Genomic DNA, 20,862 nt, shown 5'->3' on the forward strand with positions numbered 1-20,862 from the left:
ATTTCAAGCTGGGCATTCAGCACGGATACAGAGGGGAAAGGTTCAGAGTTTTAGCTGCTAAGCTACCAAATCTCTGTCCTCTTCTCTATTGTCTTTTCTTTTGAAGTTATTTGCAACAATTATTTCTAGTGAGTATTTGCTCCATGGGGAGGGCTTGTGCGGCAGTCATGATAGACTCTGAAACAGTCTTACAGATTATTTAGGTTTCTACCAGTCCATAACAATGCCATTCTTTCCAGCTTTAGCCAAATGCATATAAGCACCCTTTTAAGACAGTGGTGTTTGAGGCTGAGATGTTGGTCCCTAAAGTTGAATTTGAGGCAAAACCCCTGCCTAATAGATTTCCAAACTTCTTCCTATGCAACTACCATGTGATCTTAGTGCACTGAGATCACTCCAACATCTGTGTGGATCACCTCAGTACGTACAACACCATCACGGACATTGCTGGGTGTCGTGGTTTAACCCTGGCTGGTGACTAAGCCCCATGCAACCACTGGCTTACACCCCCACCCCCATCCCCAGTGGGAAGGGAGAGAGGACTGGAAGAGTAAAAGTGAGAAAATTTGTGGGTTAAGATAAAGACAGTTTAATAGGTAAAGCAAAAGCTCCACACGCAAGCAAAGCAAAACAAGGAATTCATTTACCACTTCCTATGGGCAGGCAGGTGCTCAGCCATCCCCAGGAAAGCCGGGCAGTTACTAGGGAAGACAAACACCATAATGCTAAACATCCTCCCCTTCCTGCTTCTTCCTCCAGCTTATATATACTCAGCATGCTGTCATATGGTATGGGATATTCCCCTGGCCAGCTTGGGTCAGCCGCCCTGGCTGCATCCCCTCCCAACCTCCTCTGCCCCTCCAGCCCTCTCGCTGGCAGGACATGAGAAACTGAAAAGTTCTCGACTTAATACAAACATCACCCAGCAACAAGTAAAAACATCAGCGTGTTATCAACATTTTTCTCACACCAAATCCAAAGCACAGCACGGCACCAGCCACTATGATGACAATTAACTCTGTCCCAGCTGAAACCAAGGACACCGGGGCAAGCTCACTTCCTGAGAGAAAGAGAATGATTGCAGAAATGACAGGACTCCTTAGTGTTAAAATTTAGTACCAAGCTAGAGCACCATAATCTTCACAGTAGAAGCCACTGTCTCATCAAGCTGCCAAATCTCAGGTCACAGTGTTAATCATTTATGTGTTCAGAACTGCTGTTTGGAGTGGTGTTGGAAGGCTAGGTTAACAATGTAAGGGGCTGGAAAGGGTTTAAGTTTTTTCAGATATTTTTTTTCCCCCTAGTAGCCTCTAAATGTTTTATAATTGTTCATTTTAAACCTATTTCCTGGTCAATCATTCTCAAGCTACTCATTCCCACCCTTTAGTAAAGTCCAAAATTGAGTGTTACTATGGAAACTGCTACAGATGTAACAGCTGCAATTCACAAGAAAGAGAAAGAAGAGGAAAATGGATCAAGAAGTGTCACTTGCATTATGCAAAATTTCATAGCTATGTATGAATTGCATGCTGTGAATAAGGTCCTTTGTGAACCTAAAAAGTTAGAAAGGTCACCCTAGCATTAGAGGAAATGATTTCTAAGTCAGTAAATGAATTGCTTTCAAAATTTCAAAATTCCTATGTGAAAAAAGAGTTATTCATAATCTTTCTTTCTAAAGTCCATCTGTCTTTTCATACAAGAAAAATGTATTTCTTTTTTCTCTTTTAAGTGTTCTTAGCTTGTAACCTGATTTTGTACTACTCTTTTTTTTTTTTTTTTTTTTTTTTTTTTTTTGTGTCAGAAAACAGAAAAGTCAATCCTAGGTTTCTTTAAGTCTTAAACCACTTTAAGCACAACAGACATGCCACCAGTGTTTGTTACGAAGTTGTCAGTTATTTCTTTAATTTGCATATTTAAAGGTATTTTCTCCCACTCACTTGAACACATCTGTGTATTCAGCAAAAGAAAACAGGGCTATGAACACTCAAAAGAATAGAATTACTGTAGTAAACAAAAGCTGTGCAGGCGTGTACTCAGCCTGTTTCTCTTATCAGCTACAATATTTTTACACCCCCATAAATTCCACTGACTGCCGGCAGGTTTCTCAGACAGGGCCTGGAGAGCCTTAGAGAGGGGAGGGAGAATCAGGCCTTTTGTCTAGTGCTCAGCCGCCATCAATTATTTAGGAGCAAAATTATGTGACATTTTTCTTTCAATTATGCTGTTTAACAAGGCTTGGGAGTTAATGCTGACCAGAAGATATTTTATCCAAGATATGCTGTAAAATACTCTGTTCTCTGTAGAATAGATCTCCCTTGGCTCTCAATTAATGACTGCAGCCATGCAGCCACACTAAACTGGCTAATCTCACTTGACGAGCTGAAAGCACCTCTGTGTTTGTTAAAAGATTTTTTGCTCTTCTCTAAGTATATTGAGAAGAACTGTTTGTGCTGGACACACAGTAATAAAAATTTGTCAAATCTGTCAGACGGCTTGGTTCCTAAATACAATTCTTCAAAGAAAGAAGTGTGTAAAAAACAGAAGGCACGCTGCTTTATTATTACTATGGGGACTGTGTGATCTTGTGTCTGACAAAGATCTGTTTAAGATGTATGAGTGGTGCTGTGAGTCTATATCCAACACCATCCCTATTGTTTTTCATCCAGCAGTTTAGTCTTCAGCCTGGAAACTCACTTGTGCCTTTTGCCCTTGACTTCACAGTTCTGCACAAGCTACTAAGTACATTCCCAAGCTGTGCATTTTACGCACTCTGAACAGTAAGCAACCATTTAAACATTATGACATCTACTGGGGCGTGCATCAAATGTAAAGAAGAAATGCTTAACAAGTATATTTTTAACAAAGTCTTATTTCCACATGAAGCACTGCCTGGCATCACAGCTTCTGAAAAACTGTAATGACTCACTCACTGGAAAACTCAGTGTAAATGGAAATACAGTTTCTGGATTTGACAACTACCTGCGCCCTTTACAGCTCCATTATTTGACATTTGTTAACTTGATCATAAATCATGGGTCCTTTGAGAAATAAGTTCATTCCTTGTCTTCAAACCTTATTTCTTCCTTTTGTGTCCATCTATCGTTTTCTTTTCATATATGCAAACAATACCCCTATATTTTTCTGACTGGTTTTGCTGTCTTTTCTTCACCTCCAGGAGCAGCAAAATGTGTAGCGTAAGAGTTGCAAGCCTGTGCATGCTGTTGTCTATTGTTCACTTACGTTCTACCACAAATTTCAGATCAGCACTGAAAAATCAATTCTGACACCAGCTAACCTAGCATTTCTTGATGTTCTGGTAAACACAGAGGCTACAATTTCAGGGAAGTCTTAACATCTGTGAAGAAAATATGTCTGCAACTCCATTCAAAGCATCTATCTTTTGGAGATATAGTTCAGCCAATTCATAAAACTTCAGAAAATCTCTAATCTGTATTACCTAGTTTTTTTTCTATTCTTTCATCACTTGCAGTCCTTTATAGGCAGAATGATTGCTTTAAAATGCTGCTTTATCTTTCAGCCATGATACTTCACACATGTTGGTTAAATCACAGATTAAATGGTAACACTGGGGAACTAGAGGGATTAATGTGATTCAGCAAAGCCAAAGAAACTTCATTTCACATAAATTTGGTGTCCCACATCAAACTGATTCAAAGTTATTTAGAGCATGAACTACAACATAAGGAACTGAGATTGCACGAAGACCTATTTGGTCTAAAGGACTGATTCATGCAGCATTTGGGGTTGCATTTGCATTACTTTAGCAATCTATGCACGTTGTTTGCTCTGATACTTCATCACAGACTGCAACCCACCTCCTGCCCTTCAGCCAGAGAGGTACTTATGTGCGTGCAAACTTGCTGAATTCCTGCAGTCACTTAAAGCTGGGTGTTGCCTCAGATCACAGAATTGAGCTTTGCAACCATGTCCTGCAGGTGAAGCTCAGAGCTTGCAGCCAAGGGAGAAGACAGCCAGGAGGACACCTTTCAGCCACAGTTTTGTCGGTCCAGGAGCTGGTGAGGTCCTTAGCATGTCTGCAATAGCCCCAAGATCGTGTCTGTCTTCCAACAGACTATGCATACCATGGTCTGCCCTGCTGTTTAGCAGAGGCATCATGGCCCTTCCTGCTTGCTATCCGACTCCTAGCAAGCCGTTTTCACTAGAGCTTGCCCAGCACAAGGAACTTCTTTGTAATGCAGAAAGAGGGGCTTTAGGATTCTTTCGTGGTAATCTGGCCCCTTCATCCCTAAGAAAAAGATTGTGGCATCCCTCCCACACACAATTCAAAGCAAAATTTCTTGTCTCAGAAACAGGAGTTTCAGGGGAATCAGCTCTTTCAAGACTTACCTCCGGAAAGCAAAATCCTTAGACATGAAAGCCAGGGTCCATTTCCTCTTTCTCAACTGAAATCACAGTATATCCCTTTCTCCAACCCAAGGAACTTATCAGGAGCTCTCACTGTGGCAGATGATCTATCAGCAGACAAGGCTCTGTGAAATCATCTCACTCCCTTCACAAATATGTCATACATTAAGGCTCCCTTGGAGTATCAGGAACACTGTTTCTTTTCTTTAAGAAAGAATGATCTTTATTTTTTCAGTCCTGTAGCAAATTAGAAATACATAGGAGCATTTCAACAGCCAGCTGGTCAAGATAATGATCTTTTCTTCACTTTTACTGGTATCTTCCTTCAAAATACAAATTTAAAATGTGGCCACAATTCCTCTTAAGCATCTGATCAGAACTGCAGAGCATGACATTTCACACAGAAGTGCCTTCTCAAACATTTGTATAATTCAATGTGAAAAATATCCTTTATCCCAGAGGAATTTTATGGAAGAGTGAAATCTCAGGCGCATGAAATCACCAAAAATGGAATGGAATGGAAATTTTTCCTCTTGTAAATCTTCCACATAAAAATATCCCCTCTCTTTTAAAGGCCTATATTAAAAGCAAAACGTAATAAAGACAGAAATAAACCCATGTGTATTAGTCATGGTTTAGGCATTAGCATACCTTATATTTATGAATTGTTGAGCCATTTTATTTTGTAATAAATGGTGAATAATTGATTTATCTCCATGCTTCCAGTAATTTGTTCCACATTCTGTGTACTTGTGATTTTATTTCCTTTTCAAAGAAAAGCAAGTGAGGAATTGATTGACGTACTTTGGCTATGGCTATGCACAGTTTTATCTAGGATGGATTTCAGAGACCACACACTTTTTTGTTTTGAAAGGCTGTGTTTCTATTTGAAAAAATGCATTCATTACTGTACTTGTGTCTTTTTTCATTAAGACCATTCTTTTCTGTATTATTACCATTTATTGGTGAAAAGCACTCTACAGTACTTGCAGAGTTTGCTTATCTTCACATTTATAACAAGAAATACTTACGCTGTCTCGCATGGTGTGACAGCCAGGAAAAATGGAGAAGCCCAGATGAGTTATATATCCATACCCATTCTATGAAATACACCTGAAAATGAAAAACAGTGGCTATTTATTGTAATGACGCTGGCTTTAGGATGGCCTTACTGCTTATTAATGTCCTTTTATTCCCCTTCAAATCAAGGTTAAACTGTAAATGTTATTGAAAGTTGTTACTGAAATTATATCACTATCAAAAAAACCCAAATAACTTCCATATACAGAAAATAAAGATGAGGTGCGAGGCCCATATATATATCCAGTAAATGGAATATGTAACACATCAGAAATAATTGCAAAAGAAGTTTAGAGTATCCAGGAAAAACTGAATCCAAAACTAAGAACAATGCTTTGATCTTCAGCTGGTCTGCACTTTACAATACCAAGACCTCATTGGTTATCCTCTAGAGTTTGTCTCAGTAAATTAAACTCCATAAATACAAATAATTTTTTTTTAAAAAGGCCATATATGTGGCCTTTCTTATACAATTATGAGAGTCAAGTGAGTGAGCAGCAAGCCATTCAACTGTGAAACATGGTAACATATGACATGATCCAACCTAAAGAGCCTGCAGTGGGAAGCAACAAGTTAGAAAAATCTGGTATAATTATTGAGAAATGGAGATGATTTGGGAAGAGAAACTGTAGGAATAAAATATGAAGCCCTGATGAGACAATTAAAATTTAGCAGCAAAGGTTGAAGCACGTCTTAACCTCTGATACCACTTGATGCCTTACTTAGTGTCATAGGAAGTATGAATTTTCTAAAGAGAATAGCTCGGTGACTATCCAAACCTTTATAAAGACAACTTTCCATGAAAACAGCTGACCATGTGACAGACACTTCAGCAAATGTCTGTCTTCAAAAGAAATAAAATAACGGTTTGGAGGGCATGTTTTTTAAAGGCAGTAATCTGGCTCTTTCAATCACAAGGCAACATGTTACTACATCTATTTTAGATTGCAGTGTGGTTGTCAAAAAGTTGCAGCATTGGTTTAAAATTTGAGCTAATATATAACTGTTGAAAGCTGTCTTGAATGAGTATAATGTTTAGAGGAACAAATCATGACATAACTTCAAAATTCCTTTGAAGAAATGTTCTTTTTCTAGTTGCAAAAGCAGTTCACAGTACTACTATGTATGACTTAGTGATGTTAAAAGCTAATAATTTAACAGAAACGTGTATTTTTTTCTTTTATTGACCAGAAGCTTAATTTAGTCATTGGAAGACTATTTTCAAAGCAAAGCTAGCATTAGAACCTCAGAAGAGTCACTTTTGAAACATTTAGCCACCAAAGCACTAAATGGTAATCTATGTAATCATTGCTTTATGTAGAACTTAAACTGAATTCCAGGTAAGAATTACCATTCATTTGTAATGAAAGAAATCTAATAGGAGAACCTGGGAATTATGTGTCTATTTAAAAATGGAAGACATTTCCCATAGCTGCCTTTATCTGACTGGAAGAGCTCACAGCCATGGAACTATAACTGCATAGTTCCCTCATGGATGAAAAAAAAATCCCAAACCCTATCTGCTTGCATGCAATGTTATGAGGCCTCTTACCTGTACTTGTCAGGCATCGTCACTCATGACAGACACCAGAAAGGATGCAAGTGTGTGTGTTATTGTGGGCTGAGAACAGATTACAGTATTTAGATAGCTTTTATGTCCAGTCACATACTGGTGACACTATATATCAATGCCAGGTTTAGGACATCATAGAGGTGCTCTGCTGGACCCAGGGAGAAATCTCTGGAGATGAAAAGCTGTTCCTAGAAGTGTAATAATTATGGAGGTGACAGGTAATCTGCACTTGGGCTCAGTCCACCCTTTTACAGAAAATATAGGGTTAGTCCCAGGAGTTTTATATTTCCGTTAAGAAGGGAATGGACAAATTCTCTATAAAAAACCAGATTTCCTCTCTTTAGCTGTATGACACAAAAGGGCCCCCTCTGGTAGTTCTGATTTTTTCCCCCCACTGTGTTCGCAGAGGTTCAGCACCTTGAGCGTGTGTAATGCTCTGCACACCAGAGCAGGGACATAGCCTTCGGGCTGCCAGGTAACAGGGCAGCACACACCAGTCCGCCTCCCAGTACTGCTACACATAGCAGGGGTGACCCAGTGCCTTTCAGGAAGGCTATAGTGAACTCCAAGTCACATCTGTTTTGAACGCTCTTTGAACACAATCTTTTCCACATTTTCATTGTATATTACAAAGACTCAGCATTTTTTAGCATCACAAAACAGACTCAGGATGTGAATGTAACCAGCACAACCCAAACCATTGTGTAAGAATTCCTGGCTTAGGAAGGACCATGGCTAGAAATGCCTGAAGAGGACAGAGTCAACATGCTTACCTGTAAGGCAAGACATGATTCTGAGAATCACAGAGTGACTGAACAGTTCAGGCTGGCAGGGACCTCTGGATTTCATCTGATTCAACCTCCCTGCTCAAGCAGGGCCACTTAAAGCTGGGTGCCCTGGACCATGTCCAGACAGTTTTTGCACATGTCCAAGGTGTAAGACTCCACAATTTCTCTGGGCAAACTGTACCAGTGCCCAGTCACACTCACACTGAAAAAGTGTTCCCTTTTGTTCAAGAGGAACCTCCTTGTCAGAGTCTGCTGCTCTCTGACCAGGTTATTTTGTATGTTCCATACATGGAATGTGTAATGTTTAATATCAGATTTACTTGTCTGAAGATACTTTGTTACAAGGAATTTCTGATTTAGCAGAGTGATACAGACTTAGCAAAATATATGTAGCAATTGCAATAAACAGTTTAATCACGATGACAATGTGCTTCCCATTATTGGTCTCCCTAGTATGCTCACCATCACGATAGTGGGCATCCCCAATTGCCAGAAAGGCATCCGTGGGTTGAAGGCATCTCAACTCTGATGCTCTCTATGAACGCCTTTCATTAGTTTTTAGGTTCTCTGTGCTGAGCAGAGCCACTTACTCACTCCCCCTATGTTGACCTGTGTAACTCAGGAAGACGTTCAAGTTCTTTGAATGAACTGAGGGAGAAACTTTCCCACCATCAGCTGATCACCACTCCACTGTTGATAGCTGTTAATCTAAGACAGGGGTCCTCACACTGTTTAACCAGGGGCCGGCGCGGATGCAGCGGCAGGCAGCCATCTGCGGCTGCTTGGTTTCCCACCCAACCCCCAGCGGGGGGGCGGGGGGGTCTGTAAATACCGGGGGCCGGATTGAGGACCCTGGGGGGCCGTATCCAGCCCGCGGGCTGTAGTTTGAGGACCCTGATCTAAAACAAAGGCCACCACCAGGTCCCTTTGGTGTTAAGATCAGGTCAGCTGCTTTCAGCAGCTGTGATCAGTCCCAGGCTGCACTCTTCTCTGAGCTTCATGGGCACATTGCCCTGGCCCATGTCCTCTGAGTCTTCTTTCGTGGTAGGAGTTTCTTGTTCAGTCACGGTGGCAATACACTGAAAACAAGCAGATGAGGGGGGAGGGCACCCCTGTGAAGATCTCTGTGCCCTGGACACATACTCTTCCCTCAGGAGACCTTGGCATTGTGTATGACATGGGATGCTCTGACATGCAGAGCAAGTGGGTACACTGGTGTCAATTTCTATGTTAAATGTTAGTAAAGCTTAATTTATTTGTAGAGCTTTTTTTTTTTTTTTTTGTATGAACTAAATATAGTTCTAGTGCCTCTGCACACCGCAGGGGATATTCTTGCTCACCCCTGGGGTTCAACCCCTCTGTGGTGGAGCCCAGGGGGTGAGAAAACCGAAGTGAGGCACAATTTGCCTGCCCTCTGCGGGAGGCGACATTGCAAGGCCAGAAGTTCTCAGCACCTGCCTCGGTACAAGCGGCATCCCCAGCTCCGGATCAGCATTGTTAGCAGTAATGATTTTGGTGGTTAGGTTTTAGTAGGAAGACTGTTTCCACCTCAGACCCTTACTCAAAGCTGCATTCCCATATTGGTTTGCTTCTATATGACTTGACAAAAACTTGGAAAGCTCTCAAGTGAGGTGAAAGATCTGGGACTTAGTAGAATCTGAGCTTGATTGTTACAAGAAATCAGTAATTGCTTCTGGATCAGTTGGTTCTGCTTTGACCGGTGAACTAGAAAGTCAGTCTGGGATTCGGCTGTATAAACAGGACAGGACAGCTGGGTGGGGTTTCTTATTGCGACAGCTTCCAGGTACCTGACGCTGCTGGCTTGGTACCTGGTGGGTCTCCTGATCTGCCATAGCGAGCAGCAGGGTCCCAGCCCGCTGCCTGTGGCGGTCAGGTTTGGGCAGCGAGGGGTGGCTGGGGAGTGGGCATTCGGTGGCCCTGGCACGGCCAGAGCAGGGGCTGCTGCCAGCGTGGACAGCCACGGGAACCCCAGGTGCCCGAGGTGAGGCCGCGGGGCAGCCCCGGGGCCGGCAGGGCCGCTGCGCCCGGTGCAGGGGCAGGAGGGCGGGAGACCCCGGCCCTCTGTGCAGGTGCCCGGCTGTCCGTGGGAGCTGTGCCCTGGCTGGCTGGAGGGGCAGGGGCGGCAGGAGCCGCTGCTGGGGGCCGGGCAGGGCCTGGCTGCGCTGCGGTGGCAGGGAAAGGGAGGGGGCGCGAGGTCTGGCAGCAGCGGCTGCACCCCCGCGCTGCACATCTGGGCTGCCTCTGGAGTGGTTTTCCTCCAGAGCTGGCACCGGTGGAAATGCAGCTGCTGCTCTCCTCTGGTGGCCAACTCTTTGCTTGCTGTTCTGGTTTAACCCCGGCTGGCAACCAAGCCCCAGGCAGGCACTCGCTCACTCCCCCTCACTTGGAGGGATGGGGAGGAGAATCAGAAAGGAATGTAAAACTCGAGTGTTGAGATAAAACAATGTAATAGGTAAAGCAAAAGATGCATAGGAAAGCAAAGCGAAACAGGGAATTAATTCACCGCTTCCCATGGGCAGGCAGGTGCTCAGCCATCCCCAGGGAAGCCAGGCTCCATCCTGTGTGATGGTTACTCAGGAAGACAAACACCATAATGCAAAATGTCCCCCGCCTTCCTTCCTCTTTCCCCAGTTTATATACTCAGCATGACGTCATATGGTACGGAATACCTCTTGGCTAGTTCAGGTCACCAGTCCTGGCTGTGTCTCCTCCCAATTTCCCGTGCACCCCCAGCCCTCTTGCTGGCAGGGCCTGAGAAAATAATAAGTCCTTGACTGAGTGTAAACACCACCCAGCCACAGCCATACCCATCCGTGTGCTGTCAGCATGTGCACCAGCTACTGAAAAGAAAATTAATTCTACCCCAGTCAAAACCAGGGCAACCTCTCAAGCGAGTGGGGATCACTTCTCTTGAAGATGGGGTTGTAGTAGAAGCAAGAAGAAGAGTTAGTCTTTGGAGTGGGGAAACACCAAGACAGGAGAACTGAGTCTTGTAACAGCAAAAGACCAACATGGGTCTTTGCAAGTTCTATTGGGCATTTGAATCCTAAAGCTTAGGCAGAACAAAAGGTTATGCTCTGGTTCTGTGATATAATGGCCACCCTTGTGTTTTCATCTGAAACGATGAGAAAGGAATGAATCTCTAAGCATTTCCTGCCCTTCTTTCTTCCATTGCCAAGGCCTATGATACTGGAAGGTGAAGCTTTTGTGCTACAATTGCTATGAGAGTCAGTTCATGCACAGGGGATGTGATGTACCTTGCTATGAGCAGAAGATGCTTTTGCTTCTGCCAGAAATTCACCAAGCGAGTCAGACATTTTTGACTCCTGTTGTACTATGGTGAATGCATAGAGGTGGAGCTGATGAAGGAAACTTGTCACGCTGTCAGTTTTAAAAACGGTGGCACAGAAAGGTATGTGCCAGCACCTCCTTTTTGAGGGGTTCCTTGTCGATGGCAACATGATGCCATCATCAACCCACTGAATGGATGGAAACCAATTGCTTTGGAGAACTCTTCAAAGCTTCTTTGGAAAAATGAGGGACGTGAAATCATCAGTTTCACCAGAGGTCTCCTCTAAAGAAATGCAATGAACTCTGTTGGTTTTGTGTCCCCCCCTGCATGCTTGGAAATGTTTTTCATCCTTGAGGGATGCTAGATCAACATCACAAGGTGCGCTTTTGATCCATCCTGGAGGGACAGAGGAAGTTGAGTCTGTCAATTCAAAGAGCTCATCTGAAGCAAAGCAGGAGATATTTCTCCTGAAGATGGCCCCCTTTCAAACTCTCTTGACAGGGTTAGACCAAAGTGGTGCCTAGCTGTAGGCATTCCTCTGGGCAGCTGGGCTTGGTCCGGCCAGACAGCAAGCACTAACGAGTTGGCACCAGCTGGCTGCGGGTACTAAGTGGAAGTTCTCAAATGTCTCCATGATGCTGTGCCTAATGGCGGTGACATCAGAGCCTGGCGCCCATGTGCTGGCATGCTGCAGCAGCCAAAGGAGCTGCTGCTGAATAGCGGTTGTTGCTTGTCATTTCCAGAGCTGCAGGTGTTTGGACTTGAGAGTGGAGCGGTAAATCCAACGGTCTTGAAATGATGTAGGTGATGCCAGGGCAGTGCTGTGTCCCGTTGTCAGTAGGAGCTGGCGGCCAGGGAGGGAGAGGGAGGGCTGCAGCGTTAGGCATCACAGTGTCCCATGGTGGAGGTTATCCAGCTGGGCACTTCCCCCACATCCATTAGTGTCGCTGCCCTCTTTGCTGTAGTGGTGGCTTTGGAGCTCCCTCCTGAGAGCATGCTTGGGCAAGAGCTGTGATGGATGGACAGTGCTGGTGCTGCAGCCAGTGCCCAGGCTGCTGGGTTTGTGGAGTTTCTCCTCCTCTGAACATTGCGTGGCCTTGGACATGTTGTGCCCTGAATAGCTGCAATCTGGACTCCTTTATTTCCCTCTGGGTTCCTCAGCTCTGTGTGGAAATGCATTTCCCAAGTAGTGCAGGTGAAGGGAGATCAAAATCTCTGCCCAGTTTCTCCCCATTTCTGAGCCTAAGAAGGGCTCTGTGATTTAAACAGCCCTCCTTTTGTCTGGGCAGTCCTGGTACCCATATGATGCTCCCGGATTTAAGCAGTCTCTCTGTGGCTACTCTGTAGGATCAACTGAAGGTAAAACACTAAGTACGTTTTGCAAACGATATAAATGGGAGATAGGAAACTGTCTCTGTTTCTTTGAATGGGTTCCTATGTTTTTATTTGACATTTAAAATCCAGAAAGCAAATGAACAAAATCAATAATCCTGTCAACTTTCTAGAGTCAATATTCTCTCTACTGCTTCAAGTATTTTTTGTGTAGAGGACCGGTTTGATATAGTGCAAGTAGGAATCAGCACTTCTGTTCCCTTCAGCATTTGAATCAGGCTCAGGGAGGTTTAAGAAAGCCTGGACTAAGCATGAGGACAATACACCTTGGGAACCTGTGGGCAGAGCTAAGTGACTGGAGTTTGGCAGGGTAAGTGCTGGAGCATCCCTAAAGGCCTAGCACAGGAAGAAGTGAGTTGCAAATCAGGTGGCCTTTGCTGTTAACCCTGCAATGTTGTTCAAAGCAATAGCTTGGGAAAGAAGGGTTGTGTCTCTGGGCTGAGTGGGTTGCCAAGCGAAGAGGAGAGAGCTGTAGGGACATGTTCGTAGCAGCAACTGCAGCAGTAACTAGTATAAGAACTGTATAAAAATAATAGCTACTACCAAAAACTAGTACAAGTAATTTGGATGGTGTATTTGCTTTAATAAAGTTCATTGTGCAAACATGACAATGTAAAAGCAATGCTGAGGCACGAGGCTTTGGCTGTGGTTTGGGAGAACATGTCTTCTCTGGTACATCTTTCCTGTGGTGGCTCATCTCACAAGAAAGTAATTCTTAGTGTATTTCCTTATCGAAGCAGAATCTGGCAAATACCACGAGCACATTAGAACATCAGTACTTCAACCAGCTGTGTAGCCAATCTCCCAGACAGTATTGTTTGTTCTAGTACTTGTTTCTTCCAATTTTCAGCAACATTTTCCAGTCATCTTCCAGCACTTCTCTCACTATTAAGAACAAAACCTGAAAAGAAGCTGCTAGAGATTTATCATTAAGGTCAGTGAACTGTTGTGTCACCCTCACAGTAAAAATGTATTTCCTGATGTTCAGAGGGAACCCCCTGTGTTTCAGTGTGTGTCCACTGCTTCTGGTCCTGGCACTGGGCACCAGTGAAAAGAGCCTGGCTGTGTCCTCTTTGCACCCTCCCTGCAGGTATTTATACACATTGATGAGGTCCCCCATAACAAACCGACCCAGCTCTCTCAGCCTTTCCTCATAGGAGAGAAGCTCCTGTCCCTTCATCATCTTTGAGGCCCTTCCCTTGACTCTCTTCAGTATGTGACAGTGTCTGTTTTGTACTGGGGAGCCCAGCACTGAAAGTACCCCAGGTGTGGCCCCACCAGTGCTGAACAGAGAGGAAGGATCACCTCCCTCAATCCTGCTGGTAATAAATTGTTTAATGCTGCCCAGGATACCATTCACTTTCTTTGCAGCAAGGCTACATTGCTGGCATATGCTCAACTTGATGTCCACCAGGACACTCAGGGCCTTTTTGGCCAGCCTGATCTCCAGCTGGGCAGCCCCCAGCACGTACTGGTGCCTGGGGTCGTCCCTCCTCAGGTGCAGGACTTTATACTTCTCCTTGTTAAATTTCATGAGGTTCCTGTCAGACCTTTCCTTCAGCCTTTCCTCCTTGTACTAGATCCTAGTATAGTAACTTTTTAAAAATTGAACTGAAATCAGAAAAGTCTTTTTAAACTCAGTCTTTCAGCTTGGTATAGACAGTACAGTGTTGATTGAAGGCAGCATGGGTTTGATTTTGAAAGGTCAAAACCATGGTATGGTTTGTCTTTGCAGGACTTCTATTGTAATAAACTGTGTAGAGCATTTTGCCTCACTTTCCTTAGCCATGACATTTTATTTGTGCAGTATGATAACTTTTAAACAAACACCATCATACTGTTAACATATAGCAAACAAATAATTGCTTTTCTTGAAAGCTCCCTTTCTCACCTCTCAGGCATCCACAAATCATAACAAGTACATACCTGACATTAATATCTTTCTCACCTAGAAAAGTCACCAAGTTGCTCTGGGAACCTTTTAAGCATTTTGAAGTCATCTTCCATCCATATATTTGCCAGCACAGTACTAGGGCTTCTTTTCAATTTGCAGTTGCACTGGGGAAGTATTTTGATTCTTGATTTAGATCGTGGTCTCCCAGAGGTTCCAGGGTTTCCGGCTGAAAGATAAAGCTTCATGTTTTATGGTTCCTTGCAGCAGAGCAGTAACACACACCACACACTGCAATCCAGTCCACAGTTTTTTGAAAGTAATTCCAGTACTTATTTTGTGGGTCTTCTGATACTTGAGCACTATTTCCCAAGGGAACGAGTCAACCTGTATACATTTTCAGCTTCTCTTTGTTGCATGAACTATGTGGCACTCCCAGGGTACACTTGCAGTGGTGTTAGGTAACGAACTGGAGGGTCTATATAGAAATATCTGAATATTTGTCACCTGGTATTACAAGCTGCAGCCTAGAGCCATGCCTGCATTCAAAGAAATCCTGTGTTCTCTAGTATAACCTATCCAACAGTGGGTGCAGGATTAAATAAAGCTCCTCAAATCAGGAACCACTGTTTGTTCTTTCCTGTGTAAAGTGTATTGCAAATGACCATGGAGCTGAAATAATATTTTAACCTTAATAACTATTTCACACTCCAGGGTATCTTGAACTCATTGTTTCAAACAAGCTATAGCCTATCCCATATGGGAGGCACAGAGCCAGCACAGACAGTTCCAAGCAGAGCAACCTGCTCAGTGTTCATCTGGAAACTATCCAAGCACTGACCCACTTGAAATTACATGTTTACTAAGCTTCACTTAATAAAATGCATAATACAGAAATTATCACCACACATCCTTTACCATCTTTGCAAATCTACAGTGACGACACAGTACAAACAAGCCCACAGCTATTTAAAAAAAAAACCAACTAATTTTAAATTACAGATTTACGGTTGCATGCACAGAAGTATTAACCTTGTTTTTCTCTGCAGACCTAAAGAAGCTCTACATTTTGTATGGCTTTGCTTCCCCCCTACCCCCACCACATGACTTGTAGGTTCGCCAAAACATGCTTGCTTTCTTTCTTTTTCCCTTTGCTTTTCAGAGGCCTGCTAGGTTCTCTTTTTTGTGTGTCAGTTCAGGCTATAACCCTGCAGTTTGAGTTTATCTTGGCCGTAAAACGCAACAGTAATTTATATGCTCCCTTACTCGGCACTCCTCTGAGGCATTGCCAGCTGTCTAGCCAGCAGTTTAAAGAAAGAGCTGTAATGAGCACAAGTGTGCAGGGGGTAAGGGGAAGGCACACGCAGTACACAGCCATGTTCCTGTTTCCTTAGCTGGTGGTGGTTACATTTAAATGGCATTACAGCAAGCTGTCAGCATGGCGAGAATCTCTGCACAGGCACTGCACACCTCCTCCTGTGGATTTCTCATTCCTTTCTTTCATTCCTCAGTGAAGAATAGGTTTCAAGGATGAGACAAAGCCCAGAGCAGCTGTTATGTGATATGGAACGTGAGTTATGAGTGTAAAACCTTGCTCCCTCCTGCCTTTTTCCCCTTTATCAAGAGTAAGCTCTTTGAGCAGGCAGACAAAGCCTGATGGTGATCTTGATGTACTTGACATGGGCTTTGATTTTAGCTTGCCAGAGCTTCAGTTTTTGATGTAATACAGTTGTGAGTTTTATTTCTTCCATAGCTGTGCAGTGTGCTTATTTAAACTTTGCCAGCACTGTAGTGTTAAAAAAAAAAAAATAGGGAAGGAAAAAAAAAGTATTTTGCCTGTAAGTCACTCCTGCCAAGGACTTTTTTCCCTGCTGTTGTCTCTAAAATATTGTGATATGTATATTTAAAGCAAAAGTTACATGTTCACACAGTCCCTGTGTATTGCTGAAATCCTTCAGATAGCCTCAGTACTTTCCCTAAAGTCCATTAAAAAATAGTAGGTTAGACTCTGATCTCAGTGAGGCCAGTGTGAATCCAGAAAAAAATCCCACGTCATCCCACTAGGATCAGTAGAATTCATTTAGCATTACACTGATGCAACAGATGAAAACCTGGCTCAGTACAACCCTTCCACTTACATGACAAAATGCTTTCTTTTCCTATAAACTTTCTACAAAATCAAACTATCCAATATTTAACTGGAGGTTTTGGGCTCTTCAACACATCGGCAGAAAAATATGGCTTTGATTCTTACGATATTCTTAAATAAGATGAGAGTTATGATCTGACAAAAAACAATGTCAGTGCAGAAATTCAGTTCTCCCTCAACCCCCACCAATATTGCGTAACCTCTAATTGGCCTTGAGCTGGAATTTCCCTTTGCTGTACAGCAGGACAAAAACTAAGACTCCTTAAAAAAGGCAGAGTCCAGAAAATGCTATAAATACTTTAACCCCAGCAGAGCACAGTGTACAGGTAAATTCTTTCTTATGTGGTGTTTTAAATTATTGGTCCCACACACAAGGTACCTCGAAAAGGGAAACTCCCCCTCAGTCACTACACTTAACCTGTCCAAATCCATGATATATAAAGCATTTTGGAGTATCTGAACCCACAATAATGAGTAACTCATCTAGGCTGATCTAAGCTTCATTAATCAAAGGAATCATATGTAGATAACCCACAAGTCAACATATATATTTTGAAGCACAGTTTTGAGTGAGATCCCATCTGGACGGTCTTGACTCCTATGCTGTTTATTCTAATAAATCCTGGCTAAGTAGTTAAATGTAATAAAGCCCTCCCTCAAGGTGTAATTTTCACTATGATTCAATACAAATAAACCTACAAATGCACGATTTCTTCTTTCAAGGATCCCATGAACAGGTTTGTTTAATCATAAAACAAAGTGTCCTAGAGGGGTCAGAAATATAGGCAGGAAGTGACAAAACGAGATTCAACATGAAAAAGGCAAGTTAACGTGTCTGAGGGAAAATAAACTGAAACAGATATTCAGCAGGAGGGAGGCACTTGCAAATCAGTGAAGGTAAAAAAACTCAATAAAACTAATAGAAAAATCAAAATTAGCAACAAACTTGTAATAGAAAAGCGGTGGCAAAAGTGAGCAATACATTTTATGAAACCATATGAAAAAGCCATCATATGGATCTGTATAGCAGTGGTGTGACTGAACTCAAACATCAATATTAATTTCTTGCCAACTAAGGTGAGACACAAAGTTGCTAACACGTCAGAGAAAGTTCAGAGAACTTGCATAAATAAAGGATTTAGCAGCATGATCAAAACCACAGGTCCTGAGATTTCTTCTACAGAAATCATTTTCAGTATTTCCAGACTTAAAATGCAGCAAGATCAGCTAAATACCAATTAACGGCTGCTATGATTAACTGCAGGATGCAGACACCAGCAAGACATCAAAATTACCCAGGTCAAGGACTGACTACGAGCGATCCTCTGAGACCCTCTTCCTCTTCATCATCAGAAGCAAACAAGCTTGGAGACTATGTGGTGGTCTGCAGTATGGAGCCACACAGAGTTCTTAGTCCAAGAAGGTATAACTGTGAGTCAGAAGATGGAAGAAAGCCAAAATAAATGTAGATTGAATATCAGAAAAAACATCCCTGTTCTGAAAGCCAAGTCTAGCCTCCCTAAATACTTGGAAGAAAGTACCACCATCTGTTGGATCATTTAAAACAAAAGAGTATAACACACTACAAAATATGTATTTTAGCAATTTAAATGATAGCTGTCTCTCTCTCCACATCTCATACTACCTGTTTAGATTGCCACCTGACGCATTTGTGCAGCACAAGCTGTCGCTGTGCACTCCCTCCTTTGGCTGGACTGTTTACCTGCCTGCCTTGGACTTCCAAGGACCAAGTAATTTCCCCCACATTTTCCATCAGTAAAATCCTTGGGCCAAAGACCCCTTCACACTCCTTCTGTCCATGGGTTTATCCATAGAGGTCACTTCCAGCAAGCTGGCAGTGCCTCTTTTCCAAACCGGCATGAATGGGAGAAATTAACCAGTCCCTCTCTGTTGAGGCAACTAACAGATGTGCCTCATTCACCAGCGTAACATGGAGAAATTTCACCTAAAAGAATGACAGACAATATTTTGGACTCAGGATTCAGCAATATGTACATCCTGGATAGCCTAAATGAGTCTAAATTTCCACGAGCTGCTAGAAAGAGTCACATACTCTGAGGCTAATTTAGATATTTGCATCTCATCTGAAACATTTAACTTGCTCCTTCATTTATGGGAAGATGCCTGTGTAAAAATGAAGAAGAATGTCTTTCCTTCCATCTTTCCCACAGTTAAGGTTTATTTACCTTATATAATCACTTTCTTCCCTGTCGCCAAAAAGCAACAAATGACACAGCATAGCACTTCCTAGAGCAGTGCACAGAAGGAGGAGCCACGGGATTAAAAGGCTGCTGTGCAGACACAGCAGCTTCATTAACACTTCCTTCCTCCTTTCTAAAAACTCAACAAGAAAAGATTGAACTTCAAAAAAAGAATGACTACTATTATTTTTTTTTCCTCAGATTCATCGTCTAGTTTTTCTCTCTGTATCTGACCTCAGATCCCATTGATATCCTAAACCTGACATCTTTCTGGGTTTCCTTGGGCTTTTTCAATTCAGTTCCAAAGACATAATGACAAAATTGGTGGAAACACTTCTGGCCACTTTGGATGAATGCAGAGGTACCTTAGGCTTTGCTCTATCATTACAAGTTTTACCTGTTGGTTTACAATGAAGAAATAACATAAATGATAACTGTAAGTGCCAACTGCTTGATATCCAAAAATCCAACATTATTCCAGAGAATCATGCATTATATGCCTTCTCATGCTTTACATGTTTTCCTCTTTTTAATCACGAATGTGTAGGCAAAATAAGCATTTAAATTACACTTGTTTGATGACCATAATTCGTTGAAGAGGGAGGTGGCAGTTCTAGTATCAACAAGAGATTCTTTTTTTTTCTGCCCCACCCCCCCACCCCCCCCACCCCCATTCTTGGTAATTAAAAGGCATAAATCGCTGTCTTCCTTTGAAAGATTTTGTTCATATTTTGAAGATTTTTATCCAGTCAATTAAGAATTTCTAACTTTCAGATACTAATGATGCACTGTGAGAGTTTTAAATACCATTTTTTTTTTTATAATCACTCATCACGTTAAGAAATTCAAGGAAAAACACTAACAAAGCTGGTTTTGATTTTTTTGATCACCAACCTGATTAGAAGGTTGCTGGGATTGATTTCGGGTTTTTTTTAACAGAAACCGATTTATAGAGAAGATGGCAGTCAGCAAAGAAAGTAATGACACATAGAGCCTTTGAAAGAAAGCCCCTTCCGTGCCCTACAAGTACATAGTCAAAATGAGTAATTGGATGAAGAGCAGATGTCAAAACTAGAAACACCAAAGTCATGGCATCAGGCAGAGAACAAAAGAGGCAGAGGTATTTTTAAAGGCATCAGCCACTTCTCCGATGACCACCTGCTGAGTAAGCTCCTGTCCCCTGATAGCTGAGACAATCCACACAAAGGCTCCTAACTGGTTTCTGAAACAAAAACCAACAAAAGATGCAGAACTGCCATTAGCCATCCCTGATTGGAAGCAGATTGTGGCCCTCCTCTCCCCCCCCTCCCCCCACCTCCCTCCCCGCACCCCCCTCCCCGCCCCGTGGGACTTTGCAATTTCTGCTGCGCGTCAGCCCCTGCAGCCCCCTCCTCTGCGGACAGCTTTCATCAGCACTGGGGGACCTGCGCTGTTCCCAGTGCTCTGGCTGCTGCACGGAGGGCAGTTTTCAGTCCTTCTTATATCCCTACACCTTTTTCCAGTAGAGACTAGGACCCTCGCATGGCAAATCTGAACAGGCATGCTTTTCGCATTTACCTTCGATGCAGTTCCATGCCTATGAATACCCGAGGATTAAAGGTTGAAAACGGCTATGAAGGTGCATTTTAGACTCCTGTGCTCCAGCAGAGCGCCCACTTCCCACCAGATTTACACAAATGTTTGGTGTAAGAATTTAGAAGCCAGCAAACACAGGAGTTGAGCCTGGCTACTCGGTTACTGCTCCGGAGGCAAACAAAAGGAAGGAAGCGAACAAATCAGGGGGAGGGAGAGACAGATTAAGTTACCAGAGGCTCTGACCCTGAAGGCTCAAGAAGTAAAGTCAGGGAAAGCAGAGGCACTAGTTAGTTGGAAATTCCTTTAAATTCCTTTAATCCCTTAGGTCGGTTTAAAGGGAAATGATCTGACCATTCTGCATCTGCTAGTGATTGAAGGCAAATAAGGAGCATTGTGTGATTTCCAGTTCAAGAAGTATATAGTACACACAGCTTTTATGAAAGCAAATACAGCAAATCTCAATTGACTTAGGCTGACTAATAAACCCTGAGAT

The 20,862-nt window shown here is 42.8% G+C and overlaps 1 long non-coding RNA gene across 2 annotated transcripts; it reads right to left on the bottom strand.

The window, feature by feature from the left end:
• Nucleotides 1-13,113: 13,113 nt before the first annotated feature.
• Nucleotides 13,114-20,528, bottom strand: LOC130143171 (uncharacterized). Of its 2 annotated transcripts, XR_008819666.1 has the most exons (5): nt 20,352-20,528; nt 19,953-20,016; nt 17,868-18,001; nt 14,481-14,652; nt 13,114-13,433 (listed from the first exon to the last, which is right to left on the bottom strand). It is a non-coding gene; the product is annotated as an uncharacterized LOC130143171 (long non-coding RNA). The 2 variants fall into 2 exon arrangements; XR_008819665.1 differs by having other exon boundaries at nt 13,114-14,652.
• Between the last annotated feature and the right edge of the window lie 334 nt (nt 20,529-20,862).

The sequence above is a fragment of the Falco biarmicus genome, chromosome Z, assembly GCF_023638135.1.
Source record: "Falco biarmicus isolate bFalBia1 chromosome Z, bFalBia1.pri, whole genome shotgun sequence".
Lineage (NCBI taxonomy): Eukaryota > Metazoa > Chordata > Aves > Falconiformes > Falconidae > Falco > Falco biarmicus.